This window comes from Uranotaenia lowii, chromosome 2 (genome assembly GCF_029784155.1).
Source record: "Uranotaenia lowii strain MFRU-FL chromosome 2, ASM2978415v1, whole genome shotgun sequence".
Classification (NCBI taxonomy): Eukaryota; Metazoa; Arthropoda; class Insecta; order Diptera; family Culicidae; genus Uranotaenia; species Uranotaenia lowii.
This window is the reverse complement of record NC_073692.1, coordinates 143,448,396-143,463,563: the sequence shown is the minus strand read 5'-3', so window position 1 is coordinate 143,463,563 and position 15,168 is coordinate 143,448,396.

The following is a 15,168-nucleotide window of genomic DNA, read 5'->3' as shown; positions in this document are numbered from 1 at the left end:
ATATCTGGTAACCCAAATCTTGAAAAAAATTCCACTAGTTTTATTAAAACCTTCCCGCTATCAGTACCCCTTTTCATCCAGATTACTTCTATCCATTTTGAAAAACTATCAACTATAAGAAGAAAGGTGTGACTAGAAAAGTGAAAAAAATCGATATGTAGCCTACTAAATGGTCTTAAGGCTGGAGTCCATTTCGACTCAACTTTTTGTTTAGGTATCACAGCTCTGCTATTGCAAATATCGCAATTAGCTGCAATGTTTTCAATGTCTTTGTTTATATTACACCAAAAAACAGTGCCTCTCGCCAATTGTTTCATTTTGACCACCCCTGCATGATTGGCATGTAAAAGTTTAAGAACTCTACTTTGTAAAATTTGTGGTATTACTACTCTACCTTGGTACATTAAACATTCACTTACAATTTCTAAGTCTAGTTCTAAGTAGATTGAGTTCTGTCCCTCTTTCCCAAAAATTCCAACTAATGGTTTGTGATCGGTGAAAACTTGAAATTTTTGACCATAAAGATATTTATGAAACTTTTTGATAGTGCAGACCAAGGCTAAAGCCTCAAGATGAAGTATAGGGTACTTTTTTTGAGCGCCATTTAACGAAAAAGAGGTAAAACATATTGGTTTTTCAAAACCATCTACAATATGTGCTATTACTCCTCCTAAACCATAGCCGGAAGCGTCAGAAACAACTACTATCGGCTTATTGGAATCGTAAAATTCTAAACTATCGCTGAAAGCAAGGAATTTTTACTTTTTCTAAATGCTCTGTCACAATTTTCATCCCAAACATACTTGACATCTTTTTTAGTAAATTGTACAAGTAATACAATTTGCTTGATAAATGCGGAATAAATTTGTTGAAATAATTTATCAACCCTAAGTATGATTTGAGTTCGCTAACATTAGTTGGCGCTTTTGCTTTCTGAACAGTTAAAATTTTATCCGAACATGTCATCAATCCTTTTTGGCTTATTGTATGACCTAAGTATACTAATTCGTTAACAAAAATTTTACACTTGTTTGGTTTAATTTTGATATTGGCTTTTGCTAACCTTTCTAGCACCTAATAAAGCATTTGTTTGCAATCATCCCAATTTAAACCAGCAATTAACACATCATCGAGATAGCAAAAAACTTTTTCTAATCCTTCCAAAACCTTGTCCATAACCGCCTGAAATTGGCTTGCACTAGATGCACTTCCTTGTAGAAGCCGATTATGTGAAAAAAGCCCTTTAAATGTGTTGATTACCATATATTTTCTTGACCTTTCGGATAGTGATAGTTGAGTATATGCTCCTTCAAGATCTAAAGAGCAGAAAACCTAACAACCTGCCAATTTAGCAAAAAGATCCTGAGCAACTGGAAGTGGGTAAGTATTAGGTACCAAAACTTCTGAATCAAAGCAATCGAAAGATTCCTTTTAATTCAACCACGGTAAATGAAAAGTTCATATACCAGTATTTCGATAGCAACTTACTACCTTCTTCAGTGAACGTTTTCGTTTCACTGAAGAAGGTAGTAAGTTGCTATCGAAATACTGGTATATGAACTTTTCATTTACCGTGGTTGAATTAAAAGGAATCTTTCGATTGCTTTGATTCAGTCGAATCATTCAACCAAGTAGGCTCATACCACAACAGACCAAAACTTCGTTTATAGACACTTTGCAGTCAATCACAAGTCTAATTTCGTTGTCTTTTTTGATAACAATAACTATTGGAGAAGCCCATTTGCTATTTGTAATTGGAGTAATAACATTTTGCTTTTCAAGGTTCTCAAGATATTCGGAAACTTTGTCCCTCATCCTGTAAGGTACATGCCTATTTAAAAATTGGTTTTTCATCATTGATTATTAGTTCAGCTTCATAACCCACAATTGGAGAAGAAAAGTCCTTGTTAAAAACATTGGAAAATTTTTGTTTCACGTCATTAATAACTTCTTCAATAGAACATGAGTTTAAATTTTGTACCGAGGAGGAATTTGTGAAAAAATTTCTCCAGTCAGAATAGAATATATCTAACCAATTTCTTCCTAAAAGAGGAATAAAACTGTGAGAACAATCAAGAATAATAATTTTCAGATTAGTTTCAATATCTTTAAACTTAACTAATACTTTGGCTTCACCTGCAATTCGTAATTTAGAGCCATTCACAACAATTAAACTTTTATCAGTTTTTTTTTCAGTTTTTAATCAAAAAGAGCTTTAAATTGGTTAATACCCATCACCGTTACAGAAGAACCACAATCAACCTCCATCTGAATAAATTTCCCTTCAATATTAATACACAGCAGACATGGATTGCTGATCCCATTGCTTGAAGTCAAATGCATTCATTGAAAACTACCTGAATCGCTATCATCGCTATCCGAATCTGAAACTCTTGGTCGCATACGGTTGAACAATTCGCTCAAGTCCTTTTCGTGGCCCCAATTCAAATTGTCTACAAAATTGACTGCTTGCTTTTTCAAATTTTTTAGTTTGAAAAATTTCCTTTTCGGATGACCCTTCATTTTGCAAAAGTCGCAAACAGTGTTCTTGTAATCCGGTTTTCGTTTTTTTTTCCTCGCGATACGAAGTGTTTCCGCTTGTTGCCTTTGGAATAGTCCCAGTGAAGCGTCTTGGTTGCCTACCCTCAAAGCTTTCTTGTTGATGATAATGATTTTTATATTCATACGATAGATCCCTTATGGCTGGTCGTGTACCCAATCTAGATTTCACTGGACCCCTAAGATTCGCTACCTGTCCATAACGACCGATACCACATACCACTAAAAGGATCTTGTCCACCCATAGCAAAGGCATTAGTTTGGGCCATTTCCCATGTAGCCACCAAGTTTTCCGCCATCTCCTGGGTTAAATTTTGTTCAACCAATAAACGCTGACGCAAATTTACGTCCCTTACCCCCGCAACAATACGATCTAAAATCATACTTGATTTAGCTTTGCCAAAATTACAGAATTTTGCTAGCATTTTCAGAGATAAAATAAAATCTTCCAAAGACTCATTTGGTTCTTGATCCCGAGTAGTAAATCTGAACCTAAGAATCCTGGAACTTTCTCGTTTATCAAACCTTTGTTTTAGTCTGTCAATCATATCGTCATAGTCTGCAGCGGCCAATTGACCGTTAGGGTAGAGAAGCATAAGCTCATCAAAAACCAAAGGGCCGCTCAAGGTGAACAACAAAGGTTTGCGTTGATCATTCTGAACATTGTTCACTTGGAAACAAAATTTCAATCTTTCCACCCAATTTCAAAAGGATGTACCTCTTCTGTAAGGCTCGATCAATGCAATAAGGCTATTCGCGTTGTTATTATTAGCCATTTGAAATCACTCGTTACTTAATCGTAAAAATATCGACAATAATCGTGATTCAATTCAATGGAGAAGTCAAAATCAAAATGAATTTTAGAAAATCAATAATTTGTGATGGATAATAATCACTGTAGCTCAATTGAAAGGAAATCAAGATACGCTTACCGAGGTTCCGAACCAATCTATGATGGCGTTGTTCGACCCTTGCCGATCAGACAACCCTGGTGATTTATTGGCTCAACTAGTTGGATGATGATCTACCCCAATCCGGAGTCACAAAATATAGCTATAAACGAAAGATAAAAGTTATTTACTATTTACAAAAAATGCATCTGAATAATTGTTCAAGCTATTCAGATATGTCGCTTATAAATGCGTTGGGAAAAAAGCAAAAATGAAATTTTATTTCAATTCCACTGTAGGTACATGTACCCTAGAAGCAAAGCATTTCTTCAAAATGGCAGTCTCGGAATGCAACACTTACAGAACAATAACTTCCGAACTCTAACAATATGGCCAACAATTATCCAATTATTAAAGGCCGCTGGCTCTACCGCATTGTTCTCTTCAATTGTCTATTACAATCAATTACTTACGGTTTCCTCCACAAAATGGTAATCCAGACCCAACTAGCAGAGTTCGAAACTTTTTTTTTGTTGATATCGGCGAAAAGGTCAATAACCTTAGCACAAGTTTCCCAGCTTTTTCTACCGTGCTTCTCGCGGAAAAGATTCCTGCTGCCGAAATGTATCCACCAAAAATTAACCACTTTCAATTGATCAAAATTGCCTCAGTGAAAGTAAACTATAACTTCTGGCGCGCCGCAACAACACCAGTCAGATCCAACCAGCTGAAATGCGGAAAGTATTCCTGCGGCCGGGATTTAAACCAACTATCACTTCGCACTAAAAAGGCACTTCTGACCGTATACCGAAAATTTATTTCGCAGTCGATAAATACTTTTATCACTCCCTCAAAACTTACGCGCAATCCGATTTTCTCGTCGCCAAAATGATGTGTTTGTCTCACGAAAGGAAATCAACTGAAATTCTCAGTTGTCAAATGGATAGATATTTCGAGGTAGAATGATAATACTCAGGGTTGTGGTAGTGAGGCTGTACGATTGATAAGATACCTGCTCTTATCATTCGTCAGCTATTTATTATAAATCCATACGTCTGGTTTCACACTCAGAGATGTAAGTCTCCGTCACGTTATTAATTTTAATTCAATGGACATAACATGGAACAGCAAGTAGCTGCGAGGACAAATAAAAACTGGACGACATCCGGGTACGGTGGACAAAACTTTAGACTTAAAAGTCATGCGTGCTTACACCAGTAAGAAAACTGCCTCAGTTAAGGATATGGCCAAGAACGTGGATCCTCTCTCGGCACTGTCCTTCGTACCAAGATAAGATTTGGACTAAAGACGTAGAAGAAGCAGAAGATGCCGAGTCTAAAACACGCTGCTTCCGTCGAACCAAGAGCGCATGAATTATATGATCAACTGCTGCGTGGAAAATCGGTGTGCATTATCATCATTGATTACAAAGCGCATCTGAGTGACCAGTATTACAATGTTCGGAACGGTCAAAGTATTTACGAAACGGAAACATAATTTTTCACTGTAGAATAAGGAAAAAGAATACTGGCTTGACAAGCCATATATATATCACTGTGGTATGCTTTGTGAACATTTCGTAACTATTGACACAATAAATACAACCGTTTACGTCGGAGAGTGCCTGAACGGTCACCTGCTGTTCACGATCCGCAAGCATGATCACTCATTACAGTTTTGGCCGGATTTGTCATCAGTTCACCACTCAAACGACACGATGGCTTGGTGCAATTACAACAAAAGTTAAGATCTTACCGATCTTTACCCAATCCATTTCCACTGAAACTCCCGAATTTTTTGGCATTTTGGTGACACCGGCGATCGTTGTACGTTTAAGATCCCGTTGCCAGGCCATCAAACGCATATTATATCTGCAGGCAGAGATTCCTATAACTTGCAGTTTTCGCGTCGTTATCGCACATTTGACGATTAGGTGAACTTGTTTCTCTGAGACTCCTTTCCATCCTAAAGATGTCTACTGCATTTTCAAAAAGCCAATCGGTAGAGAATGGCGGATATCACCAGGAACGAAAATACACCATTAGTGCTAACGAAGCAGAGTCGGCTTTCAGCATATCAGCAACAATGCAATCGATTCTAGGCGCTTTGGTGGATTTCAAGTTTTTTTATTGTGATTGTTCTAAATGCTCAGTCCAACTTTTGAACTTTAATGTGTTCAAAGTCCTAACGAACAGAACCGATGTTTGCGTTAAAATCGCCTTAGTAGATATGAATGTCACTTTTCAACACTTCGTCCTTTACGTTGAACCATCTTGAGGTTTCTAACCCATGATCATAATCTGCTAATCTGGCTTATTTTGTTCATCAGTTCCCATTTTATGAGGTTAATTCAGACATGAATGACTGAAAACTTCCAGCTGCACAGAAAACCAACTCCTTCGCGAAGTCAGAGTAACCAAGACTTGACCGGACTGTGTCATGGGTTTTCCAGTGTAGACGGATTTCGCTCAACCCCAATACCACTAGCTTAAGGCAGCTTGCCTTGCTAGTTCGAAACATTCCGTGTTTCCATGCTAGAGAACGTTGCCAAAGTTCCAATTTTTATTCCTTTCGGTTTCTGTTACGGTCTTTATTCGGGAACAGGAGGTCCTCAGGTCACTTTCCCGCAAAGGTCACTATCGACACTCGGTTGGAGACAGCCCTGACCTGGACATTGATTACTCTGGCGGCACCGGGACGCACCCCACAGTATTGAAGTCCTTACTGCGCTAACGCAGGACACTTCCCTTGCTACTCGTGGGACTAAACTTGAATTTAAACAACAACAACATTATAAACAGAAGGAACGTCGAAACAACTGACGTTAGCTCGGACGACGGAGGAGAGGATAGGAGAACGAATGCAGAGGTCTTCGTCTTTGGGAAGAGAGAACTCCTTAGGTCTCCTCTTCTAAGCAAAGTCGTGAAGCAGTTAGGAGCGGAGATTGGCAGGTAAGTAGGTCGTGTAAGTTTAAAACCTACCACCCCACCGGCGTTACATGGACCCCCCTAATAAGGCCTCAGGGCGGCTCGCTTAACCAAAGGAAATCGATTCCTTGGATTGGTTCTAGATTCCACGATGTCTTGGTCTGCTCATGTAATATCTTTAAAAAAGAAGCTTAGTACGTTCTGTGGATTACTCAGGAAAATTCATGGCTTACCTGGTGTCTGGCTTTTATTACTTAGATGGATTTTGTGTGCTGGATGTCATGCACTTTACAGTGTCGTGGTATTATTGGAAGTGGGCCAGCACCAGAAAGCCACTTTTGACCGGCCTTGAACCGCGAGTAAAGGTCATTGTTCTCCCATTATGGCGGACACGATCGCTCCGCCTTCGTCAACTCGTCGGACGTCGCTACCGATCGGGTGGTTACCAAGCAGCGTGGGTTACCGTGGATGGCCTTCTGGTTTTGACGTATTGAAGCTTCCTGGCTGGCGGCCTGGGGCGCTGTCGTCGGCTTTGAAGGCTGCATTATTTGGGGAAAACCACCACCCATCATTTTCTCTCACTGTGATGTTTGAAAACTACTTTTACTCACGACCAATCGCTACAACCTCGATGAAAGTGTTATCCGACGCTTACAGTTGCCAAGGAAGCGGGAGAACTCCGGCCGCAGATGGGTCCACTGAACTCTAAGCAGTTCCCAGCAGGAGAAGCAGGTCCCAGTTGTAGGAAGTGGTGCACCGAAGAGCATCAAAAAGTGTGGCCTTTTGGAGGCAGCCGGCGTGGTCGACAAGATGCAGAAGTTTGTGCGAAGCACCAATTACGAGCACACGCACATTAAGATTTGGATGCCAAAATTGATGGTTTTCTGCAGAGTGCCGTCAAGGAACGGACGGAGCTGGTGGGAAAAGCCGAGGCTGTGGAGAAGGACCTGAAGGATGCAAAATTGATTGCACGGACATGGACCTTCGAAGGAGTCAAAGCCGAAGAGAACAACAAAAAGAGATCGCGACTCTCCTGTCGTCAACGACCCGTTTAAGAAAAGGCTGCGCACGGACTACTAGGAAGCCGATGGAGAAAGCAGCGCTGGAGGCACTCGGATGGTTCTCGAGCTGAAGAAGGACCCGACTGCAAAGAGCGCCAACTTCAAACTTCAAGGTGCTGGTGGAAAGTACCCTAATCGAAAAAGTGACTGTCCGAATGCCTTCGCAGATTGCAGCTGTAGAATGATATGAACTGGATGAGTTCACCATTGCGAAGGAGCTCAAGAAAGCACTCTGCAGCATAAGTGGCATGAGCAGCGAACCAGAAACCATAAGGCTTAGAAAGACCTATGGTGGAATGCAGATTGCAACGATTTGCTCCTCACAAACAGCGGCCAACACGCTACTGACGGTAGGGAGTGTAAGAGTTAGGTGGTCAGTAGGGCATTTTAGAACCGCGCCCAGCATACCGAAATAGATGCAACACTGCTTCAATATTTAGCTGGGACTTTGGTAATCAATCCCGAAGCTTTAACGGACCTGGCCGGTCACGAAGCTATCGAAGATGCGGTGAAGAGGGACACTTCGCTCGAGAATACAGAAATCAGTCGAAATGCATGCTGTGCAAGCAGACGGATGACAATGTCCACGAAACTGGTGGCTTGGACTGCCCGGCATATGTAAAGGCAAGCCAGTAAAACTGGAAATAATCCAGCTTAACATTAACCATAACGAGATTGCACATCTTCTGCTGAAGATTCGGTGGCCCAAGGTCGCCAACCGAAAAGTAACCGGAAAAGTGAAAGAGATTTTGGCACTTTTTTCCCGCATCATTGCTCGACGTAGTGCCCACTAATCCCGTACGACGTGGGAGCTCACGACCTAGATCAGGTAACGAACGAGTTCTGTGGCTATTTCTCAAAAATTCGCGGTGGATAAGGCTCCTGGTCCAGACTGAATTCTAAATGCAGTACTGAAGGTGGCGGTACAGACTGTTCCGGATACTTTCAGAGTGGTGCTACAAATTGTCTCGACGAAGGATCTTTCCCCAATCTGTGAAAAACGGCGAAGTTGATGTTACTACTACTACCGAAACCGGGAAACCCCCCAGAGCATCTCTAATCGTACAGACTTATTTGTCTGCTGGACACCCTTGGTGAACTACTGAACACACAGCAAAAAAAGTATTGTGATATTACATCGAAAACGTGCACATAACTTGAGTCGCAAATGGTACCTAATATTACATAATTTTGATGTTCAAGCTTTTGCACACATAGGATGTACAAAATTACACGAAATGATTGTAACGTAGTAGACGGATTCGAGCATACAAAAAATAGAAGGCTTTCGATACGAGTCGTTTAGATTTAGCATAACTTTTTTTGGATAAATTTTTATTGATTTAGGATAATTTGTCAATATTCAAATATTAGTCTCAGAGTTCAGACTTTGATTTGTTTCTCGGAGTTCAGGGATTTGAAAAGTAAATCAGAATTAGATACTTTCACTCATCAATAATTTTTTAATTGAATATTTGTCATAAATCAGATAAGCTTGATGTTAAAGTTTAATTTTTGTATACATTATTTGTCTCTTGAGAAGCCTCGAGCCTAACAATATAAGTAAAACTATCACCTAAATTATCTGGACAACATTATCTAAATCTAAAAATAGGATCGTTTTTCTTGGGCTGTCTGGAAAAATCGTTTTTTTTTTTGAAGCGATCGATTAACCTTTTGAAAGGGAGGACACGTCCAGAACACAAATTCTTTTTGTTTGCTTTGCAACTTCCTCAGTTCTGAAAACTTCTGACATAATCCACTTCCTTTTCAAAACATAACTTGAGTTTCGGCCTCTTGCACAATGATGGAACAATACATAGACATTCAATTGTATTCTTGGTCAGCGTTTCACACATCAGAAAATTCCAATCCACGTCCTTGGGATGACCAAGCTCTCGTGTTTGCAAGCTAGAACTGATAGTCTCTGTTAGAAATTAATTGAAAAATTACTGAGAGGATGAACAACATAAAATATTTATCTTCATATCTTGATGTTTAAAAGCCTCGAATTTGTTTGGGATTGGTGGTTTGGGCAAATAGCCTAAAAACAATAAAAATATGAGAATCAGTTCGGAGATGTGGATTTGCTAAGAATTTTAATGAAATTTGATAGTACTTACCAGCAGAACAAATCCTCCTGAGCCCCGCAATCCGTTTCTTAGTTTTTGATATTGATAAAATTTCAAACGTCAATTGAAAATAACATTGACTACTTGATGCAGTATTACATAGAAGGTTGAGATATTACACTACATGACTTGTTCGCGTTGTGTACATCATTTTGATGTAATATTTTAGCGAAAATCCTGTCGGTCACAGAAATTACATCGGCCATCGTTACATTTTTTTTTGCTGTGCAGGATAATATTCAACAAACTAACTTACTAAATATCTACACAGAAGGCCAAAGTGAACTGTCAAACAGCCAGTTTGGTTTTCGGAACGAGATATCTACGGTGGACACCATCCGAATGATGACAGAGTACGCGAGGCGCGCATATCAAAAGAAGCGGACAAGTTTTCGTTACTGGGCCAATTGTGACGATCGACGTTAAGAATGCCTTCAACAATGCTAGCTGAGAAGCTATTGCCAAAGCGCTTCACAGGATGCGTTTTCCTTATACGCTCTGCAGGATAACAGGAAACTTCTTCGAAAATCAAGTCTTGTCGTACGAAACCGAAACCAGATTTCGATCTATTGCCCCAACAGCGGGTTTCACAGGGTTCCATACCAGGACACTTGCTTTGAAATGCCATGTATAATGACGTGTTAACGCTGAAACTACCAGCAGGCGCGCGGAAAGTGGGATTTGCAGACGATTTTGTGCTCATGATCACCGGCGAAACAATCGAGGAGGTAAATGATCTTGCAACGGTGTCCGTAGAAACGGTTGGCATCTGGATGGAAGGAGTTGAGCTTCAAATAGCTTACCATAAAACCGAGGTTCTGCTCGTGACCAATGAAAGAGTTGTGAGATTACTGTTGGAGGACACACGACATCTTTGAAACAGCAGCTGAAATGCCTCGGAGTAATGGTCGACAATGAACCACAACAATGACAATGATGTTGTGAAAGTGCATCGAAAGTCATCGATTCATTGGCCTGGATTATGCCGAACTGCAATGTTCCATAGAGTCGCAAATTAGAGTATTCAAATGTTATGAGTGAGATGTGTCACGACCTTTTTTTTTTTTTTTCTTTTTGATAGGAGTTTAACCCGTTAAGGTCATTCCCTCGATGTGTCACGACGAACATTCGTGCCGTGCTAGAGTCGACGAAAAATCACAAATCATGCGCGATCTGATACAAATCAGGAGAGACGATGAACGGAGAGAGAAGGATAGTCAACCAAGCTTGACAAGCTAAAGGAGGGTCTTGGGCCTCGTATGACACCACAATTCAAAAGCAACGTGATCTTAGAAGCGGTAAAACGCTTATATGAACTCATACGTGTGATGAGGCTTAAAAGGTCTCACGTCTTTAGCTACGATCAACCCTGCAGCAAAAAGAAGCGGAGAAACCATCCGGGGTGATAGTGGCGGGATTCTAGCTAGGTAGTTTCTCAATCGGCCATGCATAGGTGGTTGAAAATCCTTGGGAGTGGATGCTATGACGAGCGCGAGTTACTTTGAAAGCGTTACCTATTCGGCACACGTCTCGGGGTCTTCTGTAACAGCCTAAAGTTGGCGAAAGGAGAAGGAGGAAAAAGGAGAAAAGACCATGTGAAAGAGGATAAGGAGAAAGAGTGAGATGTATAAACATACACACACATATAGCATCTCAGTGAAACTATCGTTTTTTTAAAAAAAAAAAAAAAAAAGCGGCCCACCACACTCCCCCACGTTCATTAAAGAGATCATTTATCTTTAACACTATGCGTACACCCTTCGAGGATATCATGGCTTTTTTTTTAGTTGGTAACCACAGGTGGTAAATCCCGGTTTACGGATTGTATTCCAAGGCACGGCGAGCCACCGCGTCCCCCCAGTTTGCTACTCTGGGTCCATGGGTACAATGGGCAGACTCATGATATACTCCGTGTATACCCCCTACTCCCTAAACTCCACCTGGGGCCGCAGACCTGGTTCCCACCTCGAACTGTTTAGTACACTATGCTTCAATAGTGGGAGGTCTATTCGCGCTAATGCGCTCAAAGGCAATACTCATTAACGAGACCACTTTCAGCAAAACCTCTCATCCTTACGACTCGACGCCTGAACTCTCCTCTAACGACTTGAGAACCGACATCTCCTCGCAATGACTCGAGATTCCCACACAAACCTCTCCTCTTTGCGACTTGAGGCCTGATCTCTCCTCTAACGACTTGAGATCCGACCCCTCCTCGCATCGACTCGAGGTTTACCTCTCCTCTGCACGATTCAAGGCCCGATCTCTCCTCTAACGACTTGAAATCTGACCTCTCCTCGTAATGACTCGAGGTGACCACTTGTACCCCTCCTCTTGTTGGTAAGGGGCCTGATCCCTCCTCTTACGACTCGGGACCCGACCTCTTATCATAAAGACTCGGGGTTAACCACGCAAAACCTCTCCGCCTGAAGGTTTGAGGCCTGGCCTCTCCTCTAACGACTCGAAGCCCGACCTCTTGTCTTCAGGGTTCGAAGTTTGCCACCTTGCCCGTCGTGTGCCAGATCGAGAGCAGCTTATCCTAGACTCGCGCCTGTCACGGCACACGCGCGGGACTTAACGCAACGACTCGGATGATTCCCGACGAAGACGTCATCCTACACCGACTCGAATGGCTCGCCCGGCGTCGAGAGCCACTCTACCTGTGGGTATTCCCCAAACGTGGAATAACCCTTTCCCAACGATTTCCACTGCGAAGAAGGTCAAGTCTTATCCCCACAGCTTCTGTCGTTGAGAACCGCTCTACTCGGATACTCCCCGAAGGTGGAGCATCCTACACACGAACGCGGCGCACCCACGGCGTCCGCTACGCAGAAGGTATTGTCTTATCTTTGTAACTTCAAACCGTGGGGTCGGACGCACTCTACTCGACAGCCCCCCGTCGATGGGGTCAGTCTACTCCGACCGTTGTCCGGTCTTCTTTATCCCCCTTGGTTGGCAACCCTAGGATTTTTGGCCCGCGGATTTTCCTGCCCGTTGTGTGCCAAATCGAGAGCAGTTTATCCTAGACTCGCGCCTGTCACGGCACACATTCGGGACTTGGAACGCTACGACTCGGATGTTTCCCGACGGTGACGACATCCTACACCGACTCGAGAGGCTCGCCACTATCATGGCTAACATCTTATAAATGCTAACCACCAGTCCATAGAAATAGTACTATGTATGCCGTGACCGGGAATCGATCTCATGAACATTAGCGAACTTTAACCACAACGCCAATGCCGTCGGCAAAGCATAGACACAGCCTACCTCTTGATATAGTATCATAGGGTTAAACCACACATCTTGCATACGAAGCCCAAGGTAGTTTAAGTGTGATCTGAAAAACAGATGCTCGGATTTGTAGTTTCCACGAGGGTACTCCTCATTCACTGGGAAGGGTGCCTAATCGGGATAGCGCACGGCACCCTTTCAAATAAACAAATTTCAAATCAAACCAAATAATTCTCTGGGGATGTGAGTTACCATTGTTTCAACAGTAATTTCTTAAGAAGGCCGAAGTTCAGCGCATGATACCGACGAGGTGGAGTTGACAGTTACTACCCCCAAACAATTTTATGTGAATTAAGCATATTAAACGTAAACGTAAGTAGATAGCGAGGTACCGGAAGTATCTATGCAGCCTCCAGGCCAAGCCCACGAGTGAAACGATGCGAGGCATAGGCATAGACGTTTAGGTGATTCTCGTGCTGCGTAAGGGAACAACACCCAGCAAATATAACATAGCTATACCAGACCGTTTAGGTCAATTACCTCGAAGAGGTAACTGATGAAGCAGAGCTGCGTAACGCGTTTATCTCGCAATGTGGAAACAAAAGTGGCACTTGTGCAGTTGCCAGTGAGCGCAGCCAATAAAGTGCTCCAAGTCAGAAAGATTACAGCGGGATTGTGTGCGCAATCAATAAAGTGATCCACGTCAGGAAGATCAAAGTGGGTAGGTCGATGTGTGGAGTTTGGCCACAGGGCCTTCGAGTGTCGTTGCGTCGACAGGATAGATAAGTGTAAAAAGTGTGATGCGTTCGGTCACGTCTCGACCAGCTGCACGAAACCAGTGAACTATTTACTATGCACGGCTGTGTGTGCAAACGATCACGTCACAGATGGCGCTGGATGCCAAACCTTCCGAAAGGCACTGGCGCAATTATCGCGATCGTTGTATTCGTCGTCGATACGTTGCCGGCAGTGTTTGTGTAGCTTCGAAACAAGGTATTAATGTATCAATACAGAGACGAATAGAACCGTAATATGGTAATCTTGAACCGGTGAACTTATAACCAGAGACCAGATGTGCTTGAAGTGGAACTAATGGAATCCGATGGTACCAAATAACCATAGGATATCCAGGTTATTCCAAAGACATACTCCATATCAGCAGTGTCCACCTATCTTTAACGCGGTTTGAAATACCCATCTCGATTTCTCAGCAGACCAAGAGGTTTTATCTTCAGTACTCTCGCAATTTACCCGACACTCTTGAGTGGTAGATTCTGATAGGCCATAGGGTCGACCAGCATTGCAGAGTCTGCCAGTACACACGTATTCTAAGGAACTTAAACGAAACCCTAGCAGCACGAACATTTTGCGCTTACGCCCTTTAACATATTCCGTACCATGGCCGGAGTATCCGTTCAAAACTAAGTGCACTTCTACCAACTATTAGCTAGAAACTATCATCGGCTTAAAACAATCCTAATGTTCCATGGCATCGATTCCTCTTCACATACACTAGTAATGTTGCGTTTTTTGAGGTAAAGATTTTGCATTTTCGCGAGACCTGTAAATGGGCTTTATTTGAGATATTTTCTTGTTTCATAAATTCTTCTAGTACAACACAACACAATTTTGCAGAGTAAATGAGGTTTCCCCACGTTTTCCCTTCTTCTCAGAGGACATTTACCCTCAGGCATCACCTAAAGGATAAGCTTCCCAAAATCCCAAAATTGATTAAATTTTGGGTTTCTCTAACGTAATTTTTAATACAAAAAAAATAAGCAATACTATTTAATCATGTCGCGACATTGACCACTAGTTCAATACCAAAATTAATTAGCCATTTCATGCCCAAGTTGGGACTTGAGTCTGGTATTCTACCGTAAAATTTCAATCACATGTGAAATAAGCATCGTTTTTTTTAAATTGAATTAGATTACACTTACAAATAAATCCGGAAGATTACCTATCGCATTTTTATTTTTTACAACCATAAGGGACGATAGGAACGTTAAACCGGTTCGATTGAGTTGAGACTTTCACTTTTAATTCTATGTCTGTCTAATAAGATCACATCTTAGGTACAATCTTGTTGTCGTTTATAGTCACATTATCAATAAAAATTATCATCTTAAAAGATGAACTTTCTTTTCTCTGATTACTGTTCCTCGATAGTTTTAAAATATGAAAAAATTACCTTTTCAAGAATTTTTAGAGCCTGCAAAGAACCGAAAACTGATCGATTTTTTTAAATACATAGTAGAGCCGATCCAGTACTCAAAACGGCATGGGATTCCCCAGGAAACGTCAACAACTCGAGCTAATCTTGCAGACGGATTTTTTTCCAGACCCAGTCTTCGATTGCTCC